General features: G+C 41.9%; 1 long non-coding RNA gene across 3 annotated transcripts in view; it reads left to right on the top strand.

The window, feature by feature from the left end:
• LOC102553447 (uncharacterized) overlaps positions 1-5072 on the top strand; it is a 54502-nt gene extending 49430 nt beyond the window's left edge. For 2 of the 3 annotated variants that reach the window (XR_594327.4, XR_005489071.2), the window contains 2 exons: positions 3099-3195; positions 4754-5072. This is a non-coding gene — a long non-coding RNA (uncharacterized LOC102553447). Of the gene's footprint in view, positions 1-1386; positions 1462-3098; positions 3196-4753 lie in introns of those variants that run through there. The other variant, XR_010054740.1, reaches the window with a different exon arrangement.
• The last annotated feature ends 971 nt before the right edge of the window (positions 5073-6043 follow it).

Genomic DNA, 6043 nt, shown 5'->3' on the forward strand with positions numbered 1-6043 from the left:
TGGAAACCTGTTTCTATGGTAACAGTAGGTACAGCATTAACTAAAATTGCATAGGAACAAGATGATTTCCCTTCTCTGGAAAACTCACATTAAAAAAAAAAAGTATAAAGGGGCCAAACTCAATTCCGGTTCTTTGTAAACAATTATCTATGAGCGTTGCGTTAAATATCCTTAGAAACAAGCAGTTTTGTAACCAACATGTGCTCTCTCAGGGCCACCTTATTAGGTCAATGTCAGAGAAGCTAAACACCATGACCACAAGCAACTTGGAGAGAAAAGGATTTACTTCGGCTTATAGCTTATAGCCTCCATTACTGAGGTGAAGCTGGGGCAGGAACTCACGGTAGGAACCTGGAGGCAGGAACTAAAGCAGAGGGCATGGGCGAATGCTACTTAGTGGCTTGATGCTCACGGTTCTTTTTAAGAACCGTGACATGCTGCTCACTGCCCCTATCCCCATAATCCACAATCCTTCCTCCCTCCCCTTTCCCTTTCTCCTCTGAGTGGGTGGGAGCCCCCTTGGGTAACAACCCTCGCCCCCTGATCAAGTCTCTGCAAGGCTAGATGTTTTCTCTCCCACTGAGGCCAGACAAGGCATATGTGTGTGTGGAGAGGCCTAAGCCCAGCCCACGTATGTGGTCTTTGGTTGGTGGCTCAGTCTCTGAGAGCCCCAAGGGTCCAGTTTAGTGAACGCTGTTCGTCTTCCTGTGGAGTGCCTGTCCCCTTCGTGGTCCATCATCCTTCCTCACTCTTCCACAAGAGTCCCCAAGCTCCATCCACTGTTTGGCTGTGGGTATCTGTATTTGTTTGAGTCAGCTGTTGGGTGGAGCCTCTCAGAGGACAATGTGCTCTTGTCTGTATGGGTCAGCTGCCCAGGGGTAGCACCTCGAACAGTGAAGTGTGCCTTCCCACATCCATAATCAATTAATCAAAAAACAAAACAAAGCAAAACAAAGCAATCCCTATAAGCTTGCCCGCTGGCCAATCAGGTGGGACATTTTCTTAGTTGAGGTTTCCTCTCCTCCAATGACTCTAGCTGGTGTCAAGTTGACCTACAACCGACCAGCTCAGCAGGTTAAGGAGGTTCTAAGTGACAGGTTGTCTGTGAGAGTATCTCACTAGAAGGTAGAAGACACGTGACACGGGGGTTGCGGGTGGCGAACTTGGGGCTTGGGAGTGAGCACTTCTGAAGTTGAAGCAAAAGTAAGGGCGAAGGGAAGGATGAAACAGAAGATGGAAAAACCGGAGGAGAGCATGAGGAGAAAACAGGAAGTTTGAGATGACGAATGGAGAATATAGAGATTCAGAGAGAGCTGTGATGCCTTAGGCAACCTGGAAATATTTTAAAGGAACGGTCATGAGCTATAGATTACGTCTGAGAATGGAGGTTCGCTGCACGGCCAGTACCGGAAGCTAATCCCCCGTGGGTATTTTAAGCTCACGCTTGTCTTATGAGCATAGGTACAAACGGCCTTCATTACAGGTTATCTTTTCAAAGCTGTCTCTGTGGCAAACAGCCTTGGAAGTACAGATAGATCTTTAAATAGAGTACATTAAAACCCGATGACTCTACAGCATGATAGACAGAACCGCTTCCAGAGGATGCTCTGACGGGTTTTCGGCCTGCTGATAAACATTTGGGTTTCTGAAGCTGTCCCTCGGCAAGCCCCAGCACCTGTGCAGCCGTCCATTGACTCTCTACACATCCCACTGTGGTGATGGAGGCCCAGAGTATTGGTGCTTGTACTCGGGCTGTAGTTAACGCTATGAATTATAAACTGCCCTTTATGTCTGACTCACGGACCTTGTGTCGTTTGCCAGCATCTGTGGGTATGCGGCATCCTTGTAGGAAACTGGCTCCTTTACAGTTCTCAACAGTTACTCTGGCTTGGAAACCATTTTCTGATGATCCGCTAATCTTCTGGAGATAAAGAAGATACTATGAGTCAATTAAGAAAAAAACAAAACTTTAATTATAAGGTCAAAACTGTCGAAGAATACAAGAGAAAAGAAACCTTACTCTAATATTAGTCCTGTTTCGTCCTCTTGCAGAGAAACAAAATACATCTGATTTCGACTAGCAGATAAAAAATTGCAACTTGTTTTCCATTGGTTAAAAACTTTACAGCATTTGATCTAAGGTTCCTCCAGCTCCTTCCCCTCTTCCCCAATTCCAGTCCATGACAAATTGGAAGAAGAAGAAGAAGAAGAAGAAGAAGAAGAAGAAGAAGAAGAAGAAGAAGAAGAAGAAGAAGAAGAAGAAGAAGAAGAAGAAGAAGAAGAAGAAGAAGAAGAAGAAGAAGAGGAGAAGGAGGAGGAGGGAGGCAGGAGGAGGAGGAGGGAGGCAGGAGGGAGGGAGGGGCAGGGGAGGGGAGGAGGGGAGGAGGGGAGGAGGAAGACGATCATAGTTGTCGTCGTCGTCGTCGTCGTCATCATCATCATCATCATCATCATCATCATCATCATCATCACCACCACCATCAGTGGCAGCGGCAGCAGCATGACCACCATCACCGCTACTATCAAAAGCAACAACAAAAACCTAAATGCTCATAAAATTTTCAGCAAAGTGCAAACTTAGAGAGCAACCTCCCCATTAAACAGTTGTAGTTACTTCCACTCTCTTTTCTTGTAAGTTCCACTGGAACAATGTGACACACACACACACACACACACACACACACACACATACACACACACGCGCGCACTAGGGTTTTAATTTGCAATTTTATTCACACTCCAGAAATATGGGAGTTCTAATGCATGGGCAATTAACTTGTCAATTTGTGCCCAATCTTGTCTTGCTAATGTGCAATGATTGGTGTGAAAAAGAAAAGAGCCTAGGTAAATCGGAAATGTGACCTATAATTTATAATTATACAAGTGCATTGGCTTGCATTGAAATTATAGTTTGGAATCTTCTCTAGCTTTTAACCCTTTGAACTAGGTTTTTTGGGTAAAAGCTGTCATTTATTTTGCGATTTCATTCTGGAGGTTTTATGCAGCTTAATTTATATAATAATCTGAATGCCCATCTGTTCTTTATGAGTTCTGGAAATAAAGTTCAGATTCTACATGATTCTTTTTTTTTTCCATAGAGGATGAAGCAGAGGACAGTTAAAGGCGGGACACAGCTGCATATTTAGGAGTCAAATAAAAACAACACAATCACTAACAATTTTCAAGAGTTTACAGGTATGGCAATTACAAAAATCAGTTTGCTTTTTTTTTTTTTTGAGATGAATTTTCTTTCAGTTTTTTTTCCCTCTGAAAGTGCAGATGAAGCAGTTATATGAGTATCACGAGACTCTAAGATTGTGTTAATTCAAAAAGCACCCGATTTAAAATGATAGAAACTAAATATAAATTATCTTTGATTATTTCATGTTTGACATCAGCTGACTGAGTCAATGCTCCCAGCTTCAACTGTTCTTGGCCACAAATGCGTTATGAGAGTTCATTTAATTTACAAAGTTCATGGGACTCATCTTTGCCACTAGGACAGACCACACATTTTTGAGACTCTTTCCAAGGTGGTCAAATTCTCTTCATCATATATATCATGGCTGGGTGAAATCAGCTGAGGAAACCACACCTGGTCCGTTCTTGGTTTACTATTTCAATAGTCCCTTATCTTTAGACTAAGATACAATGTGTCTATAACTATAGACCTTAGAGAAACACAAATTTCTAAAATGTGCTGTGGGTTCTATCCAAGAGCAATATTTTACAGATAAAAACACAGGGGTTCTTTGCATAGGCTTGGCAATCCTGGACCAGACTGGCTTTGAACTCCCAGAGATCTACCTGCCTCTGCCTCCAGGGAGCTAGGAACATGCACCACTACCATTCTGCTAAAAATTATTTCTTAAGGACTTTTTTTTTTTTTGCAGAAAATTTCCAGAGTTTAATGGTAAAGCCAATATTAGGTTTTGGGTATAATTAAGATGTAGCTATGTTAGAACTGGTGGGTGAGTCTGTCACTGGGGAGTCTGATAGATAACCACTTCTGAGAATGCTTAACATTTACAAAAACCTTTTGATTGGACAGTCTCAAGATGGAGTGACAACTATGTGTTAAAAAAAAGTGTAATCTAAGGTCTGCCCACAGCATCTGCTACTCTGCTGTGTATCTGAGATGTGCCGGGAGAGCCTGCCCTTAGCTGCCATGTGTTGTCACGTTTCACTTCCCATTCATGCTCGCAGAGTGGGTTCCCCTTCACAGTGTACTCGAGGGCAATGCGCTTTGGAGTCATAAAACATAGTGCTTAACAGGCCTGGTGTGTAGCAATACATTGGTAGCATTTAGGAACCTCTTTGAAATTATGTGACTCCAGAAATACATGCTGATTTAAATGTATGCAGGAGCAAATCAGCGGTAGTTGGGGCTTAAAGTATACACCAATAGTTTAATCACACTTCCCAGTAAGTTCTTGCATGGTAACTGTATGATCCGATTTTTTTTGTTAATGCATATAAGACAAATAAAACCCCAAATATTTACATTAGGCACTATAACTCACTCCGACTAGAAATATGCATATAAATAGAAGACCGATTTTTAAGTTTAAAGTGCAATTTTACTCGAATACTTAAAAGTTATCATAAAGAATTTGATATTCAGCAGTTTCCATCAATCAGTTTCTAGGTATCTTATTTATGCTTTATAGTTAATTAAATTATTGAGATGTTTTATTTGAGTCTCTCCCTCTCTACCTCTCTCTCATTAGTTCGTATAATTTCCTTCATGTAGGTTGTAGTTAACGGACTTTAGAATGGAGACCATGAAGCAGATCGAGCACCCGCTTTGATGTCCGGTAGAACTGAAGTTGTACCTCAGCTTGAGTCCCTATCACCAGTGCAGTTGGTCGTAAGGAAGTCGGTCTGTAGGAGACTGGAGTTCCCTACTAGAATACTGGATCAAGAGCAGTTACTTCACATCATTGGTCATGACGAATCAGAAGCATGGGGCGACCACTCGCAAAATGTCTGGTGGTGTCTATTGCTCCTCCTTGGCATAAATTATTTATCAAGTAAAAATCCAGTCGTTGGAAACAAATTCCAAACTCTAACTCTTCTTATCAAACCTTTCTTGATCGCTTTAGACCTTACCAATGTCGCAGCCCCTTAATACAACTAATTCATTATGTTGCGATGGACCCCTCAACCATAAAATTATTTTTTCTGGCTACTTCATAACCGTATTTTGTTACTGTTATGAATCACAACGTAAACATCTGTGTTTATGATGGATGGTCTTAGGCAACCCCTATGAAAGGGCTATTTAAGCCCCGTAGACTCGCGACCCACAAGTTGAGAACCACTGATTTAACCCAAGTCTTCCTGTGTATGTTTCTGTCAATTTGGCTAATTCCCAGTATGCACTTTCTCTCAGAGGTTATATTTATCTGTACATGCTGTCACTGCTGTGTGTCTGTCTGCCCTGAACAGTATCCTCCAGGAGCCAATTTCACAGAAATTTCTCAAACTGACTCTGAGCCCTGGGGATATTTTAAAGTTGGTTACTATTTGCTGTCTTGAATTTCAACTATCAGCGCATAGATCAACACATTGGGTGCTCGTCTAATATTGTAAGGGTCTTGACATTTGAAGAACTGCTTTTGTCAGATTTGGTTGCTATGGAGTGTTCAAATCTGTGTTCTGCATAGAAAAGTAATAGCTCTTTACTAAACACCGCTGAGGCAATATTTATCTTTGCAGAGTAGAGCGCGTTATGCCCTGGAAAGCTCACTTATGAGGAATAATTCATTGAGCCTCATAATGAACCTTTATGGAAAGTCCCCATATCGAAGGAAAAAAAAGTTGTAGTCAGGTTATAACATCACCGAAGGGAAGCACACAGATAGAATAAGAACTCACTCCAAGTCTGTGATGGGTTGACCTAATGCTGCTTGTATTCTAATGCTAATTTGGGGCCCCCCAAGGCTGTTTGCCCTGAAGATGAATCCACACAGAAAACATTGAGGGAGCCTACCCTCAGTTGATTGTGATTGGTGAATAAAGATGTCAACAGCCAATAGTT

The sequence above is a fragment of the Rattus norvegicus genome, chromosome 9 (assembly GCF_036323735.1).
Source record: "Rattus norvegicus strain BN/NHsdMcwi chromosome 9, GRCr8, whole genome shotgun sequence".
Taxonomy (NCBI): domain Eukaryota; kingdom Metazoa; phylum Chordata; class Mammalia; order Rodentia; family Muridae; genus Rattus; species Rattus norvegicus.